The 17,910-nt window shown below is 38.3% G+C and overlaps 1 protein-coding gene across 1 annotated transcript in view; it reads right to left on the bottom strand.

Annotated features, from left to right (window-relative positions):
• Positions 1-3,814: 3,814 nt before the first annotated feature.
• The window catches only part of ITGA2 (integrin, alpha 2 (CD49B, alpha 2 subunit of VLA-2 receptor)), a gene marked incomplete at its 5' end in the record, with an annotated part of 111,168 nt that continues 97,072 nt past the window's right edge, over positions 3,815-17,910 (bottom strand). The window contains 7 exon segments of the mRNA NM_001133288.1: positions 3,815-4,133; positions 4,587-4,703; positions 7,600-7,689; positions 11,189-11,302; positions 12,959-13,063; positions 14,037-14,147; positions 15,778-15,880.

The following is a 17,910-nucleotide window of genomic DNA, read 5'->3' as shown; positions in this document are numbered from 1 at the left end:
TAATTTTTGTTTCTCATAAATCAAATGAATTCTGCAACTTTTTGTACAAACATGCATTTATTTTTACAGTTTTTGTGGAAAGAGGCAAAACACATTTAATCAAAAACATCAAACACCACATTTGAAAAAAGACTTATCTATTATGTATAAAGGAAAATATCCAAGACAATTTCTTTAAAATATATACAATTCTAACATAGTTATGCAATATATACATTCATATTTTGACTTAATCTGCCAAAATAAACAGGTACATATGAAACTTTATTTACATAATGGCTACAGTTTCAGTCTTTAGAGTTCAAAGAAATAGTTAATATTTTCACCTATTTCACACTTTTCCCCCATGTTTCTCATTCACCTCTAGAGGTTTAAATTAACCTTTCAAATTGATTAAAATGGGTATGCCTGAATGTACACAAAAGGGCATAGTCCTACAAAGTTGTTTATATAATTGTTTTATGCGTGCAAATTGAAATATTAAAGATGGATCAGGGATCTCAGTTTAAGGAATCCTGCCTTCTATATGATGATGTCTTAATTTTTGAGATTTTCATATATTGGGTTATAGCTATATATCAGGACAGGTAAATACATTATAAAATTATAACCTTTATAATAATTTTTAGTATAATCACTTGTGTGACTATAATAAATTGGCTTTAGTTTTCTTTACTCTTCACAGTTTTAATAGATAGATAGCTATTTTCCAAAAATAACATTGCTAGGTAGAAAAATTTCTGTTCAGTTAGGAGTTCTTATTTTGCTGCTGAAATGAGTCATGCACAATTTTAAATCTCTGTAGTTTCTTCATAAGCTATTTTACTATCTCACTATTTTATAAGCCTTGTGTGGCAGTCAAGTTTTTACCACATTCTATAGACCTTGTCTGCACACCATTTATGAAATGGAAATTTGAATATGACATCTTTTATGCCCTCTACTTACTTTTAAAGCAAAAATATTGTTGAATAGGAACACATAGCTTTTATTTAAACAATGTTTTTTCCCCCTAAATTTCTTGTACGAATACTCACCTTTGCTTAAAAGTGCTTGAGAAATACTGCCCCCCAGGAGGCATTTGACAATGTCTGGAGACATTTTTTGATTGTCATGACTGCAGGGGGAGGATGCTCTGGCATCGGGTAGCTAGGGGCCAGGGATGCTGCTAAACATATGCTAAACATCATACCTTCTAGGACAGGGCTGCTGTCCTACAAGGTACAGGACAGCCCCTGCAAGGAAGAATCACCTGGCCCCAAATGACAGTAGCGCCCAGGTTGAGTGACCCTGCCCTGGTGTGATAAATGGTGCAGAGACAAGTGGCTAATGGTTTATAGTAATTCAGCTGTTCCCTGGAAACAGTGTAAACTAGGCTGATTACCTAAGGCAAGGCTAACCGAAGCTTTCAAGTTCTGTATATGTATGTTTAGCACTTATTTAAGGAAGTACTCACCTAAAGAAGGTGAGACAGAGTAAAAGGAAGGATGTGTTATAATTCTTTGTATAGCACGTTGAAAAGCTAGTATTTACATATACAGTACTAACCTTTTTTTTTTTTTTTTTTTTTTTGAGACATAGTCTTGCCCTGTCACCCAGGCTGGAGTGCAGTGGCGCGATCTCTGCTCACTGAAACCTCCGCCTCCTGGATTCAAGTGATTGTCCTGCCTCAGCTTCCCGAGTAACTGGGATTACAGGCACCTGCTACTACGCCCAGCTAATTTTTGTATTAGTAGAGATGGGGTTTCACCATGTTGGCCAGGCTAGTCTCAAACTCCTGACCTTGTGATCCACCGGCCTCAGCCTCCCAAAGTGTTGGGATTACAGGTGTGAGCCACTATGCCTGGCCACATTGTTTTTTTAAATAGTCATTTTTTTGAGACAGGGTCTTGCTATGTTGCTTAGGCTGGACTTGAACTCCTGGGCTCAAGCGATCTTCCTGTCTCAGTCTCTCAAGTAGCTGGAGCTTCAGGTACACACCAGCACCACTAGCTGTTAAATATTCTTTATCAAGCTAATGACTAGTTTCTCCAGTCTTTTTTTTTTTTTTTCAAATAAAATTTTGTTGGAATGAAACAGCAAATTCTCACAGCTGTTAAAAGAATTGGACTCTGGCATACCTAACTGGAGAATACCACACTGTTTTTTCTATAAACCGCTGGCATTTTATGCCTTTTTTGTTTTGTGTTGTCAACTACAAAGTAATTCTGTAAACAGTACAGATAGCCCTGGACTGCCAACACAGGGGCCGGGCCAGGGTAGTCAAGATTGTCCATATGCACATGGGCAGATAACCTGTTTTCCTCTGACATTTTTTTCCAAGTCAAATTCTTGGAGGATTGTGTATTTGTATTATAGGAAGTCCAGATCATAGACTTTTAAAACTAAAAGCATCACTGCTGAACTCCAGCTCAGTCTTCCCATTTTATAATGAGGACTCTGAAGTTTATAGAGGTCAAGGACTTGTCCAAAGCTTTAGATATGTAGTGTCTGTGCCCTTTTCCTCTAAGTTTCTCCTAGAGAACGTGGGGGCTCAGGAACAGAGAAAATAAGGTGCAAAAAGTAGAAATGGTTGGTGTTTCTCAAAGTGTGGTCCATCTGCATCCTAGTGACTGGGGTGCCTGTTAAAATGCAGATTGCTGGGCCTTACCCCAATCTGACCAAATCATCTCAGGATCTACCTTTTGAACAAACTTGCCTAGGTCAAATTCACTCTTATGGAAGTTTAGGTACTTCAGAAACAAGACAGCCACAGAAGGTGCACCTGCTAATTTAGTGGCTTCCAATGCCTCATCTGTAACTTCTCGTGAAATCCTGAGATGTTTTACTTTACATTGTTTACATCCCCTAACATTCCAACATTTAGAAATTCACTCAAGCTTATTTTTCTTACTTGTTTAGCACTAAATGAAAATAGCTCCCTGAAGTTAAGGAGTTTATATACAGTAATTCATGCAAGTGTGTAAATTAAACAGATGACTTTCCCCCCTAATATCTAATGCACAGCAGCTGTCCCTGAAGGAGTGGGAACTTTATAACTTTGGACCACTGGAGAGAGAGTCAGGCTGTAGAGGGCTTCTATAATAATGGTACCACCAGGAGGTGGGAGAGTGGTTCAGTAAGGGAGGAGGAAGGTTGCCAAAGAAATTACTCATCTTTCAAAAATTCACTAGGTTACTGCCAGTCAGCCAAACAAGTCCTAAAAGAGAACTGTTGTGCCTCCTGAAAGAGAAAGGAAATTTCCTCCTTTTCCTTCCTCTGGCACAGGATGGGCCTCTAGCAGATGGGGGATTTTACATAAATATTATATTCTGAGTTTTAAACAAAATTTTATGCCTTAGTCTCTATATTGCCCCTTCTCCTAACTTAAATGGACATATAGGAGGTATACTCTAAGCTCAGTTATTCAAGCATGTTTTGATCATTAGAGCAAGAGGGGGTGTGGAAGGGGCAGCCGTGGTCTAAAAGGAGCCCACAACAAATTTTACCTAGTTTATAAATAAAATTATCACTTGAAGTATCATCTGTGGCAACTTTGGATGAGCAGCATAAATTGAAAAAACCTGTGTTTTGTTTTCCCTCTTGTTAACATCAATATTCATTAAAATATACACAAGTGGAAGTACTTACATATCAGGCACTTCCACTTTTGTAGTTGCGTTTAAAGACAAATATTTTAAAGAGAACAGTTTTCCCCCTTAAAATCTGAGAGTATCATATTTTTCTTTAAAAGTTGTCATGCTTGGAAGCATTTCATGTTTCTGACACAATGCACATTAGAATGTAAACTCTGGGCCAGCCAGTTTAAAGATTATTTTTTTTCCCCATCATATAAAATAAGTATTTTCCCCATTATTTCCCTACCTGCCCCTCACACTTCCCCCACCCCCCACAATTTCTTCATTCCAAACTGACCTGCAGTTTTAAAATACCAGGTTAGTTTACCTACGACATGATAAAAAAAACATGGGATTTAAAAAGAAATCCATTCACGCAAACAGCAAACCCTGGCTGGGATGCTGCCAGTTCCCACTGCAGGTAGGTCTGCTGGTTCAGCTACTGAGTTCTGTGGTCTCATCAATCTCATCTGGATTTTTGGTCATCTTTTCATATTTTCTTTTGAAGAAGCCGAGCTGTAAAGGTGATGATATAAGAATGTTACCACCTGTGGCTTATTTTGTAAGGTGCCTCTGACCGCCTTGGCTGCCCACCTCCTCTGACGCACCTGTGGGAATCCCTGAGGATCTGAAGGTGTGCAGACTGATGACCTGATATCTATCACCTGCTAGAAGGAAATTTATATCCAGAGAGCTCAGCTGCATTGCATAAAGCTACATTTTTCAGCTTCTACTTATTTGAAGCTGAGCAAAACATTCAGGGCTATGGATAAAAGGAAGGTTTAAAAGAAGTAAAAATCCATACTGGTTGTTTTTAATGACATGAGTAAGAAATTGTAAACAAACTTGCATTTCTTTTCTCCTTGTGATAGAGAAGGTACCATATAAAACCTGAGGTTGATGTTTCGTAAGCAAATTCAAGGCTGGCCTTCAGGAGCCCTGTATTTTAAAATATGAAGCTTTTCTTACCTTCCATAAAATTGCAACCAGAGCTAACAGCAAAAGGATTCCAGCAATTATACTTCCTATTATAACTCCTGTTGGTACTTCGGCTTTCTCATCAGGTTTCATTATCATCAGGGGAATCTGGAAACGTAAGTTCACAGTTGAGTTATTTTAATACCACAAAAAAGTGGGGAGATGGTCTAGTCCAATTCTCTAATTCTGTAAGTGAAGGTCTACAGCTCTAGAAAGGTGACATGACTTGCTCATGATGGCGTATCTCAAACATTGTCAGAATAATTTTAGAGAAAGTCCTCCTGCAAAGTCCAACCAGCTAAAAAATACAACTTTTCTAGTTTCTCTGCTTTAACTACATCAGTGTCTTGTGGCTACATCATGCCTGACAATCTCAGATGCTTATTTTACTTATGAAATAGAAACTTCCATTTCTGGCATACATTCAAATGAAGTGAAAGCATCATCAAGTGAAAGCAAACAGCTTTGGGGAGGGGAGTCGAAGAAACTCTTTAACCCAACTTCATGGTGATGAAACAACAGCTTTGTATTGGGTGTCTAAAATACTAGTTTCATTTAATCCTCATTCCAAGTTGATATTGTTGAAAAAGTAGAAATAATATCTCAAGGGTCAAGTTGACCTTTTCAGTGGGAACGTTGTCCTTGAGGCTACTTAGGATTCTTTATATCTGCTTCCTGGCAATCTTTGAGATGCTGTAATGGAATGGCTGCCCTGAGTTTTAACAGTAAAACTATATATTCCGTTTTTAATTAATTAGGGGAAATTTAATTAATTGGGGAAAGTGTCTCAAGCATTCTCTTTATAAAATATTCCTAAAGAGCTATATTTAGAAGCAAAAGAAGAGGATAATATGTGTTTTATTTACTTGATTTAACATTAAATTGCAATGGCAGATGAGCTACTTTTTGTCATAAATTTATGGGCTGGGCTAAACTTGCAACTGGCCTTGGTGACTGTATTTCCTTTCATTTGTATCTTCAAGAGCTAAAATGTAAGGCTTTATAAATTTATGAATAAAGTGATGATAAATTCTTGTAGCTCACTGCTTAATGACAGTCGTAAGCCTACTTCTGTCTTTTCCACAGCTTTCTAACCCAGGGAACCACGGATCTCTATGGACCCATGACTATAGCATTTTGTGGATCAGATTTTTAAGTGGGCCAGGCATTCAAATAAATGTAACAGATACTTAGGAACATGTGAAGTTATTATTTAGGTTAGATACCTTATTCAAAAATTTATCCAAATTATTGTTTAGATTAAAAAATTTTTTATAGACACAGCTGAGTAATATTAGGCTTGTGCAAAAGTAATTGCAGTCTTTGCCATTAAAAGTACTTTTTCTTTACTTTTTTTTTTTTTTTTTGAGACAGTCTCTCTCTGTTACCCAGGCTGGAGTGCAGTGGCACAATCTCAGCTCACTGCAACCTCTGCCTCGCAGGTTCAAGCAATTCTCCTGCTTCAGCCTCCTGAGTAGCTGGGATTCCAGGCATGCACCACCACACCTAGTTAATTTTTGTATTTTTAGTAGAGACAGGGTTTCACTATGTTGGCCAAGCTGGTCTCGAACTCCCAACCTCAGGTGATTCGCCCGCCTCGGCCTCCCAAAGTGCTGGGATTACAGGTTTGAGCCACCACGCCCAGGCTTTCTTTACTTTTAATGGCAAGTACCACAATTACTTTTGCACCTAGTAATTGGCTTCTGTTATTTATTAGTATTGCTCAGAGAAAACCAATAAAAGAAGAATCTAATGGATTTATTAAAATTGTTCATTTGAATTTCCAATTAATATATTTAATACTGCTTTCTAAAAAGTCTTCAGTAGAGTTTCACATATTGTCTGAACACTGTTTTTCTAAAATGAGCTTTTAAAAAAAATCTATAATACTTCTCCCCTATGCTAAGTTCATAGCATTTTAAATTTGAAGTCTGCATTTCCTTTGGCTCTATTTCTGATTTTCCAGGCCCCAGTCTCTGAAGAGAGGGTGTAGGTTTTCACTGAGGCTCCTAAACCAGAGGCAGAGAAGTGTGCTCTGTTGTGTGGAATCATTTTCCCTTGGACAAGAGTAGGGCCCCAGTGCTGTGAGCTTCACTCTTAGGCATGGAGTGAGGAGGCCCATAGTTCATGGGGCCATAACTTTTTGACCAAGCCAGAGCAGTGGACTGAGGCCAACTGCCAAGCTGGCCTTGGGGGCAGACTCTTAAACTGGCTTTCAACTCCTAACACAAGCACTGGGAGGAAAATGCTCAGGGCTCTGCCAGCAGATTAGCTGGGCATGGAAATCCCACTGTATCTAAACATGGCATATTCTAACCAGAGAGTCAGTGCAGAGGAAAATTATCTCATGCCAGCTCTTAGAACAGAGAGCCTTTGTTTTCTGTGAAAGTACATTTCTCTGTAAAAGCTTTTTTTTTTTTAATCAAGGGGAGCATTTATAGTCCTCCAGAATGTAAGATCTAATGAATGGACATGCCACACAGTGTCAGTGTCTACTTGTAAGGAGAACTATTTTTAAAAACCCTCTAATAAATGCATTGTTTATTAAGCATGCTTCAGTACCTTTCTTTAAAAATTTTTCAAAATACAATTTATGATTTAAATAAGCATGATTAGGTTTCGTGGCCTAAGCTCCAGACCATTTTGTGTAAGCAGGAGGAGAAAGGAAGAACTGGTGCTGCTGGCTTAGTCATGAGAAGAGACACCATGAAGTCCCAAAGAACATAGAGCCCCTTTTGTTGTACTTCTCACTGGATCACCACTTCTAGGAAAGCCAGCTTTGCTGCCATGGGTGGGGGGCATGGAGGAAGGCAAGTGTATCACTGAACTTTTTAAGTAGCACACACCCTAGCCAAAATCTCAACATAATAAACATCAGATCTTTAAAGTTTTAGTAAGATACTTCTACATACATGTAGGTAAGAAGAGCGACTATTCCAGGCTTTTAGAAATGGAATGCCATCACAGACCCTGAGGCTCACAGGGAAGGGTGTGATATGCTCACCGTAACAGTGTTATCTTCAATCACATATATCTCAGGGTTATAGGTGTTGATTTCTGCAGCTGTCGTTAGCTGTACTGTCTGGAACGTTGACTGGAAGATAAGAATAAGGAATGTGTTTTATCCTAGCAGCAGCAAATGCAGCGAAGTTGGCATGCTTATGATTTATGTATTTATTTCCTGGTAGAATGTGACAAGAGCAAATGGTTCTGAAGACCCGTCCAGAATCTGTGTGTGCTTAAACCAGTGCTGTGTAATAGGACTGCCCGTCAGAAATACCTGGGGTAATTTTAATACATGTCTGCCTGCACCTTGCCACCACAAATCAGCTCTCTGGGGTGGGATCCAGACATGAGTAGGTTAAAATATCTCCCTGAGGAGATCTGAACTTGAGAACTGGGTTGAAAGGCGAGGATTTTAAAATGAATATTTTTAACTGGGAAGATCATAGTTCAGATTTTTTAAAAAATAAGTTTGTGACATGAGAGAAAATTGTAAACTTGGCATCTTTGTATACTTACCTGAATAAGTCACACAATGGAATGGAAAACCAACATTTAAAAGGGAAGAGAATTTTCCTCCTGGGTACATGTGTGTAAAATGATAGTGTTTAAAAGTGCACTTGACCACCCATGGCCCTGAACCTTTCAGCTTGTTATATCACATCAGTATAACTTCAGATTTCCTAAGTGTTTCTATCAAATAATACTTAATTTGGGGCAGGTATATAGGAAGGATATTTTGTGCTGATGTCACTGGTAACTTACTAATTCGAAATAACTTTACATTCATTCCTCCATCTAGTTACAGAAAAAGAGCCTAGTTTTCAGCCGGGCACAGTGGCTCCCATCTGTAATCCCAGCACTTCGGGAGGCTGAGGCGGGTAGATTACTTGAGGTCAGGAGTTCAAGACCAGCCTGGTCAATATGGCGAAACCCCGACTCTACTAAAAAATATAAAAAATTAGCCGGGCATGGTGGTGGGCACCTGTAATCCCAGCGACTCAGGAGGCTGAGGCAGGAGAATCACTTGAACCCAGGAGGCAGAGGTTGCAGTGAGCTGAGATCAAGCCACTGCACTACAGCCTGGGCAACAGAGCAAGGCTCTGTCTGGGGGGGGGGAAAAAAAGGTCTATTTTTTCAATAGAAACATTATTGATATGTATATTTCACTATTTTCTCTACATTAGGTCTGATGCTACTGTGAAGCAGAATGCAGCACTTGCGCTTAGATGTTAGAGCTGCTTTCACATGCTGTGGCTACTAGGACTCAGTTTTTCTGGTTACTAGGGCACATTATGGGACATACTCTATGAGGTAATTTGCTAAACAATATCTGGGATCCGGAAAGAATGTATTTCCAAAAACTAAGCAATTTATTTCCTTTCCACTGGCTCGGTCTCTGGTTACTGTTAATTTTCTCAAGATAGATGATTGGATCAGAAATTAACCATGCTCACCAGTCTCTTAAACATATTATTGGGGGAAACATTAAGAGTATTGATGATGGTTTAAGTTTAAGAAAAAAAGCGGCAGTTAAGTAAATGCTGGTTTCATAATCCCCAAAGACTAAAGATGAAAGAATTTTTCTTATAGCATTCTCAAAATAGGCCCTTCTCACAGGCATACAATATCCTGCAGGGTTAACAAGTAGAGGTAAGCATGCCACACACATCTGGAGAGTGAAGTAACGCACCTGCTAGCATTCAACAAGGCTTCTCCTTACAAATGGCAGCAACTCTATCATCAATTTGGAGGCCTGATCAATCACTTTGTAGTGAAATTACTTGAAATGTTAAGTTGCCTTGCACTACGTCAGAGAAAGGTTAGCAACAAAAGGCAGTGCATTAATGGGTTCAAATACAGGAAATGAGATCCATATTTCAGACTGGATCTCCTAAGTGGTCTGAGAAACATCCACTTTGCTGCTTAAATTGCTGGAAGCAAGGTGAGGATAAACATTTGACTTTTCATGAAGGTGGAAGATATGTAGGACTTGACACCAATCCTTGTATGTCACTTGACATACCTTGAAATCTCAAGGGTGTTTTCTTAGTTTAACCACCATAGCCACATTAAAGCAGCATAAATACTACACTTTCTAGGAAGTTTACTCCCAGAAATAAACTGCTTCTGAAGATCGTTGGGAAGGTACTTTAAAACGTTTCACAGTTAAAGTGATGTAGTCTTAAACTCAAGAAAATCCAAATGTGTTTTACAGAGCTGGCATGTGTGCATTTTGATGTGCAACAGTCAGTGTTCCTTCCAGTTGGCAAAATTTGCTATGAAAACATTTGTTCCTCAAATCCAAGGAGCCAAGAACCAATGGAGCAAAACTGAGCACCACACTGAAGCAGCTGGGAAGGCGGTACAACTAACAGCATGCTTCACATCTTAAAGGACCTAGAATTGTCCTGAAGGCTTGAAAGCAAATGCAACTAACAAGAAAACAAAGTAAAAGCAGGCAGGCAAGCCAGAAGAAATATTCAACTCCTCATTTCCCCATTCCCCCAATTCTGCATTTTTTTCTAACTTTTACTATTCCATTTTCTTCTATGTCTTTATCCAAGAATATTGCTTATATTTGACTGCAGGGATGAGTTTGGAGGGTGCTGAGTCCTCCGGTTTTACAAAACTCTCTAGCAGGAAGTGGGTTTATTGGAGAGCTCATGAAATGGTAAAAAGAAAAAAAATGAGTAGCGTTTGGTTGTAAGCACCTTGGGAACTCATTTATTTGTTAAAAAGAAAAAAAAATCTAGTAAGAGCTACAAAGATCCCCAGGAGGTTTCAGACTAATTTCTGTTTTTCTTCCTCAATTGGAGCCCATGTCAGTAAAAGGAATGCTAGCCACACAAGCAGTCCAGTTTAAGAAGGCCTGTCTATCCTTATATTTTTTCATGCCAGACTGAAATTCTGGCTACCAAAATCCCTGCTGAAAGCAAATATCACTAGAGCAGACTCACAGTTGCCATATGGAAAAAAACAATGACATTGTTTTGGCTTTTTCTTCAAACTTTCATGGGGATTGAGATGATTTAGAAAGTCATGTGCCCACTGGGCTCTCCCAACAGGGAAAGGGTAAAACAGGAGAGCAGGGTGATGACCTGGCTGTAATATGGGAAGACATATCTTTATGCTAGATTCATCTACTAGGTGGTTTGAGATCAATCATACAATTAACTGAGAGCTCAAGGAGTGAGACAGAGACGCAGACATTTTGATTTGGGTGTGGCAGAGGAGACTGGGAAGATGGAGAGTGGGGGAACCCCTAGAGGGTGACAAAGCAGGCTGCCCCTTGTAGCCCAGGGCCGCAGAGATGACCTCGACACCATTCCCATTGATGTGGTAGGTCGCATGGAGTCTGAGAAACAGACCCTTTCACAAGTATCCCAGATGACTCTGAGGCACTGCCAAATTGGATGAGCATTGGAAAGGGATGGAAGTGTGCTGCCTTTCAGGGTAAAATGCTCTGGGTTATTTGGCCATTGCAGACATTAGCCAGAATACTTATTTTGTCAAAGGGGAAGAACTTGTCAGTGCAGACTTACGTTTCCTTGCTATTGATAAATCTAACAAATAAAACTGATACTTACTGATGCAAAAGTCCCGTTCCAAATTCTGGTAGTCACATTAATAAAGTATTCTCCTTTCATGTGAAGGTCTTTCAACCAGCAGGTAACATTACTACAGGAAGCAGTTCTGCAGTTCTTATAGTATTGAGTCAAAGGTAAAAGAGAGAGCAAGTTAGTAGGAGTTAAAAATAAATGCTAAAATTTCAAAGCTAGATAAAACTCAGTGCTGGGACACACCTAGGGAAACAGGCAATCTCATGAGCTATTAGTAGTTCTAACTCTCCTGCCCTCCTTCAAGGGATTGTGGGACTATATCTCAAAATGTACCAAGTGCACACCCTTTACCCCATCCATTTCCTGTCTGTATAGATAGCCTCAGGAGATAATCAGCAATGTGTGGAACAAAGTACCCCAAGCCTGTTTGTTGCACTACTATTTCTAAGAGTAAAAAAACCTAAAAACCAAACCCCCCAAACTGTAACTTGTTTATCAACAATGTACTAGTTAAATAAATTATTAAACATATACAAAATGTACTACAATTTGTCATTAAACCTAATTATAGACTCCCTAGATTTTTAAAAAAGTTGACAGAAAAAGGCTCAGTGGTTCCAAGGGCTAGTGGGGCGGGCGGGATGAATAAGCAGAGCACAGATGATGTGTAGGGCAGTGAATATACACTGTATGATACTATAGTGGTAGATACATGTTATTTTACATTTGTCAAATTCCGCAGCATGGATTTTAACAACACCAAGAGTGAACCCTAATGTAAACTATGGATTTTGGTTGATCATGATATAGTAATGTAGTTTCATCGATTGTGACAAATATACCACTCTGGTGCAGGATTTTGATAGTGGGGGAGGCTGTGTGGGACAGGGGGTATATGGGAATTTCTGTACTTTCTACTCAATTCTTCCATGAATGTAAAACTGCATTAAAAAATGAAGTGATTAATTGAAAATCTATGACATATTGGCCTATGTTCAAGGCCAAAAGGTAGCATGGCCCACTTCTGTTACAGCATGCATTTACCTACTTGTAGATTAATACACATTAAAAGAAATAATTTTATTCTTTTAATAAAAGAATAGAACAGGTTTCCTGTTTTCCCCATCCTTCGCAAAATAAAACAATTGCAATCAAAGAAAACCAGGAGAATTCCAATATTGTTCACAGGGGAGAGCTGAGGTTTGTTTAGGAGTTATTGCTTACTAAAGGTTTACTTTATTTGAATATTTAATATGTGCCAAGCACCATGCCAGACGCTAGACTAGTCTCTTTCCCAAAGAAGCAGGCATAGCTTGAGAACAGGAAATAACAAAATATTGAAAAACAGAGAAGTGCAGCAGCATATTTCACAGCTAAATAAAAAACGTAAGTATTATGTGGAAGGGGGATTTAAGGGGCTTCTGCTCTGTAGCACACACCCAGTTCCTTCACAGCTCTTTGCCTTGTTTCCAAAGTGCACAATGCATAAACACAATAGCTTCACATGAGTTTTTCTGATGTCCTGAAGTCTGGAACTTATATTTTATAAGAAGTGGCATAAAATAATTCCAGTAACCTAGATTTGACCACATATTAGGTTGGTGCAAACGTAATTGCGGGTTTCAAAATCATATTTACTTTTGCACCAACCTAATATTTTCTAAATCTTGACTCATGTAAGCATCAAAGGCAAAATAAGAAAGCTCTATGATATCAGCTGGTAGGAGAAAAGCAGCGTCCTGATCACAGGTGAAATAAATGAATGAGGGGCGCTTTCACACGTTAACTTGTCCTCACCAATTCTTTGGTGTGCCTGAAATTTTCACTTTTGAAAGATACAGAAGAAGATGTTTGTCCTATTTTCAGTGGATTGATATCTGTATTACAACTGATGTCACCAGCCTATAAAAGAAGAACACCCGATCAGACTGCAGAAGCAAAACAGTTTATGATGTTCCTTTCAACACGTTAGGAAATCCTACTGTCACTTGTAGGGGCCTGGGAAGGGCTGTTAGGCTTCTTTCAACGCCGCTGACCTGGCCACACTTCATATAATCTCTAGGTGAACATGAAGTATTTAAATGCTCGTGATGTGAACTGATGAGGTGGGCTAGGTTCTTATAGCCCACATATGATGAGGCAAATCTGCAATAGCTAAACACTGTGAATAATTCAGGGTAATTTTCTCTGGAACATTTTAGGATTTTGATTTTTCCGTAGCCCCCTATGCACACTACAGAAATAATACAACTGTTGAATAATACAACTGTTGGAATGAAGATGAGCCAATGTCAAGGGGTTTGGCTAGAGCAGCGCTTCTCAGCCCAGGCTGCGTGTTAGAACCACGGGGTGGATGGAGTGGCGGTGGTTAAAGAAAAACCCTGGTGTAAGAATCTTATCCCTAGAGATTCTGATTTAATTGCCTGGGTTAGGTCTGGGCACTGTTATTTAAAAGAGTGAACAGAGGGATTAAAATGAACAGCCAGGGTTGAGTATTACCAGGAGAAAGTCCAGGCTGGCTGCTTGAAGACCAGCTCCTTATTGCAGCTGTGAAGACCTGCTATGCTCCCCATAAAGGTCCAGCCTCTTACCTCCCAGCCTTCACAGGGCCTGTCAAAGTCAGATCTTCACCAGGACAAAATGGGGTTTTTGGAATAATTTCTGCCACCCACTATTCCCTAGACTCAGCCATTTGTTTTCTTGTAACAATATTCTTCTTCTAATATGAAATTAACTGCTAGTCAGTTGGCACCTGGGCTGCATAGGAGTTACCGTCTGTTTCCCATCTGTAAAATGTCAGACATGATCGCCCTAATCTCATGGGTTATTTACATCTTGAAAGTACACATTTTTTTAGGCAATTTTGTATCTTTACCTTGTCTGTTTGCACCCCAGTTAGGTACATCAGTGGGTTCTTTTCTTTGGTATACTGAGGGATGTGGATGATTACAGTTGCCATGCTTACTGGAACACTTCCTGTTGTTACCTATATAGAGAATAAAATGTGCCAGTACTGCAACAGGATGTACATGATGCAAGGAAATTCACCAGTAACCCCTGTGTTGATGAAGGGCAACTACGAGGTAGTAAGATTGAGTCCAAATGAAAGCCATCACTTTATAGTCACACTTCAGGTCTCTGTGTCTCACCTCTTAAAATGCATTTATGCCTGAGGTTGCAATTTTTTTGAAATTTCAATCATACCTTGGCAATGACCTTGAGCAGTAGGATATAAGTAACTCCCACATGCTTAGTGTTCCAATAATGGAACACTAGGCATAAATGGCTCAATGGAAAAAAAACTCAACATCTACAATGTTAATGGGTAAGTAATTTGTGACTTTGTGAGACATGTGGTATAAATGGTTAAAAATGCCATCTGTGGAGCTGGGCTGCCAGGGTGTTGTGTCCCAGTCTGCTGCTGATTAGCAGTGTGGCTTGGGCAAGGAAATTGACCTCTCTATGCTTTTCTTATTTGTAAAATAAAGATGATCAGAAATTCAGTAGGTATGTGCTGGCACAGGGCACTGGTATAGCATCTGTTCTCATGGGTTGGGGTTTCTGTTCTAATTGGCCAGGGCTCATACCCTACTGGTTATTTAAATATTTTAAATAACATCCCTGGGAATAATAATACCAAGGTCATAACTGATCTGGGAACTAAATGGGATAACATATGTAAAGCACTTGATACCATGGCTGGTGTATACTTATTACACACTCTATGAATGTTATTACCGCGAATTGAATAGATGCCCCGTTAAAGAATGTAGTTGCCAAATACCATCCATATTTTATAAATTCTATTATAGTATCTAGATCATAAAGATTCTTCTAAAGATTTTTTTTATCACAAAATTGCAGAGTTGCAACCATGTAACAAACGAGTGAGAAATGAACAAAAATAAAATGGTATTGGCTTAGGATAGTGGATAAATTCTTTTTACTTTCCAAAATTTCTTTAATTTTAATTACAATATAAAATAGTTATTCTTTCACAAATTAATTTATCTTTAACTGGTAGTAATCTTTAGATTAATAATCGCTTACTAATAGTAAATAGAATTTGGTTCAAAAATATTTTTAGATACTACCTAGTATTACTGTACAGATTTGTATACAAATGGTAAACTCAAACAGAAGTAGTCTCTGAGGATAAATTGGCATAATAATTATATGCCAAAGACTTACCCACAGCAATATCTTCCTTTATAGTAATGCTCTGTTGGTTAATGTTGAACATTTGCCTTCAAAATATATCAATTATCCCTTACCCAAGACACATAACTATGCACAAAGCCCAGTTGTTTACCTATCTAGATCTAGCCTATTGGTTATCAAAGTATGGCACCTGGACCAGCAGCATAAGCATCACCTGGGAGCTTGTTAGATATGCAAATGTGTAGGCCCACCCTAGACCTACTGAATCAGAAACCCTGGAGATAAAGCCCAGCATCTGTGTTTTCACAATTCCTCCAGGTGATTTTAATGCACACCCAAGTTTGAGAACCACGGATCTATTTCAATTTCTTTTTACTTTCTCCTTTTATTTCCAGACTCATTTTTTTCTTCTCACTTTCTCCTGGATTTGCCATCCTTATGACAGGCTTACCAACCTTCAGGGAGAAGATGAATTTTGGACCAACATCTTCAAAACTGTGCACGATTGAAGGAACATTCCCATCCGAAGAGATTTCATAAAAATTTATGTTGGTAGATCTGTTGGATGATGTTTGTAAAGCCAAATATTTTAGTTTGCTTTTGTTCTTGAAGGTTAATATTTCTTTTATTTAAGTATCTTATAGCTTAGGTTAAAGTAAATTTTACTTTTAGTTACAAAAGCACCAAATAAAAAGAAATGCTTGCCTATGGGCTTATGGTCCAATGTATGTTTCTAAGACTAACATAAATTTCTTTCAAAACATATTTCTTTGTGGATTTTCTGCTAAGAGTTTGTGCATTACATGTCTACCAATTGTCAAGTTTCTAAATAAGTACAAAAGTATTACTTTAGAATTGATAGTAGAAGTCTTCCCAAGATTACTGTTATATTGACTAGTATGTTAACATAGTAGACAATCAGTACTTGTTGGTTGAATGAATGGATTTATAAGCCAGGGGTTTTCACTTTGATGTGGCTAAAATATAATAATAGGGTATTGAGCTCCTTCAGTGTTCATTACCGGATGCCTGTATTATTCATTCTTCCTATCCTTCTTCAGTTGCAAACCAATTCAAATGGTTTGGGTCTGAATGGGGTTGGTCAAATCTGTTTCCACCATTAGTGTAGAGACCACCTTTAAGATGGCTGACCCAGAGGTTTTAGTATTTTGGACCTAAAGCCACTAGATTGATCTTAACTTCTTTGCTTAAGATTGCCAACTAAGTTCTGCAAGCAAAGTGATAATGAGATCAGAGAAACCCTCATAGGACCACTCAGACTAGAATGAAACTGGGGACCTCCCCTCTCCTCACTCATTTCTGGGGCTCTGAGGTGGGATTCCAACCAGGGTACCTTCTTTGGGTGGAGGATTAGGGGATGAGTGGTGAGGGTAGGGGTCTGAGAACACTGTGCATATCCTTTCCATTTATTCCCACTGGACAATTTACGTTAATTATAGAATGTTGATTCTATTTCTTAAAAACTTGGGGTGGACATTTTCTGAAGTAGAATTTTTTGGGTTTCTTTACTAAAACCTTGTCTTTCCCTCTTTTATGCCTTAATGATTTTTTTCCATATCCTTAAAAGGAAAATATGTCATAGGGAGACTTGAGTGGATGTATTTCTCAAGGTTATATATGAGAGGAAACAATGATTTGTCAGCCTGACATGGAAAATGGGAAAACTGACTAGGATTTGAAACAGAAAGCTTGAATGTGTGTGCATGAATTATTTCCTATGCCTTCCAGAAGATCTTTGTGTGAGATCCTAAATGGGGCCAATTTCTAAATTAATATGGTCTGCGTTTGCATTTTAAAGAGATCTGACACTTTTCCATTTGTTACTTAAGTGTTCCTTAAGCTACTTAAGTGTTGATCAATATATTTATAATGGTAATTATCTATACTCAGGGTGATCCTGCTTCAGAAATAATACTATTATTGCTATTTCTACGCATCATTTTTTTACAATATAACTGTACAGTTATACAGTATCAAAGTTGTTGCTAAGAAATACACTAAGTTATTGTGTAGGATTTTTTCCAAAAGTTTGCAAAGATGTTTGTTAATTTTTTTGCAGCATTGCTTATGATGGTTAAACAAAACAAAATAAAAATGCAAAACAACCAAATATCTTGTTAATACTGAATTGGTTACATAAATTATGATCCAGCCAGGACTGGAATAAGTTAGATCTGTATGTCCTCATATGAAAACTTTTCTAAGATTATGTAAAATGCAAGGTACAGAAGAGTGTTTTATCATTCCTTTTGGGTAATAAAATGTGCACATGTGTGTATATATATGTGTATGTGTGTGTTACATGCATATATCCTGGTAGACAAGCAACCCTGTATCTGGAAGATATTCTGAAAACAGTCTTGTTAGTCTCTTATGGGGAGTGGCACTAGGGAAGGTGGGGAGGGATGACTTCTCACTGTGTATCTTTCTCTAATGTTTGGGTTTTCTAGGTAGTAGGACTAGGACTCATTTTAACTTTTGTTCTTTATAATTCTCTACATTAATTTTTTTGAGGATATATTTTAAAGAACATTAGAATACATTTGAATTCAAATTGCCATTACAAA

Source organism: Pongo abelii, chromosome 4 (assembly GCF_028885655.2).
Source record: "Pongo abelii isolate AG06213 chromosome 4, NHGRI_mPonAbe1-v2.0_pri, whole genome shotgun sequence".
Taxonomy (NCBI): domain Eukaryota; kingdom Metazoa; phylum Chordata; class Mammalia; order Primates; family Hominidae; genus Pongo; species Pongo abelii.
Note: the sequence above shows the minus strand (reverse complement) of the source record. Positions and strands in the feature narration are given on the sequence as shown.